The following is a 1,334-nucleotide window of genomic DNA, read 5'->3' as shown; positions in this document are numbered from 1 at the left end:
TACACGATTACCGACGACCATCGATACGTTAACGACGTTTGCGCAGCTTTTCTATCATGTAGAAAAAGCTGCGCAAACGTCGTTAACGTATCGATGGTCGTCGGTAATCGTGTACGGAATTTAGGCCCAGAACGCCATATTACTGTGGATAACCAATCACTACTAGAGATAGGAATTAGCTACCACCACCATCTAAAAACGGGTTTATGCTCCCTCCAGTTATTCTTTCCTCCATGAGCCAATCAACTTCCAGCTTTGCCACAAAAGCTGCAAGTTAACTGGCTACATATTTCTCGGATCGAGATTCCGTTCTAATATACACAATCAGATCTTATATTCAAGACTGCCTTTATCTAAAAATGCTGCATGGGACATTTCATTGGCTACGGAGCATCTAAAGATGATCTTAAGACGGTCTCGAACATAAAATCTAACTATGAGTACCGCCCTCGGACCAATTTCTGGCGTCAAGGACGCAAAGCTTCACTTCGTAATCGCTGCAATGTTTAATCGAATAATTGCGCAAGCGGAAATTTTGACCGGAAAATTCATATTCGGGAAACACAGCGCGATGAGATGATCCTCGGTCGCCGTAAATTGTTGCTGCGCGATTAACCGCGGGAGATCGATCTGAAATGTTAATCGGGAGCGTCCGTGTCCCTTAACTGATTAACTTATTACACGGCGCGGCGGGCGAGAAAAATGTTAGCGGCGACGTTAAACGGTGTTTATAGAGCGCGCCTAAAACGAGAGAGCATACTCGAATAAATTATGTGCGTGCGGCGCGCGGAACTGCCGTAACTCCCAGCGCGCGGTACTGATTATGAGGGATACGGAGCCCAGCCTGCTGGGACGCGTATTCTATACTACGTAAGAACGTAACGCGACGTGGGAAACCATCCCGGAGGCGCTCGTACGCCTTTTTTCTGTCTCTCTCTCTCTCTCTCTCTCTCTCTCTCTCTCTCTCTCTCTCTCTCTCTCTCTCTCTTTTTTTTCTTTTTTGACAAATAGATAAATTCTCATCCCGCGCACAGCGGAACGGGACGCCATTTTATTTCCGTCAGACTGCGACGTCGCGGTAATTTTCAAAAGCGGACAGCGCTTGAGAGAGCTACCTCGGCGGTGACCAATACCCCGAAAAGAGGATAAGTACATCGATTGGCCGTTGTAGTTCTTGAGGAAAATTTGCATTTACGATGCGCCCGAGAGCGCCCCTTAACTCCCCCTCCCGCCGGTCTTACGGCGTAGCGATTTCAACTCTTCAAAGAGCATCAAAGCGGACTCCAGTGTTTCCCCGAAGTTGCCGCAACACACACTCGCCCCCGCTCATCGCG

This window comes from Vollenhovia emeryi, unplaced genomic scaffold, assembly GCF_000949405.1.
Source record: "Vollenhovia emeryi isolate VEMERY1.0 unplaced genomic scaffold, V.emery_V1.0 DF939204.1, whole genome shotgun sequence".
NCBI classification, from domain to species: Eukaryota; Metazoa; Arthropoda; class Insecta; order Hymenoptera; family Formicidae; genus Vollenhovia; species Vollenhovia emeryi.
The sequence above is the reverse complement of the archived record's forward strand: the minus strand, read 5'-3'. Positions refer to the sequence as shown.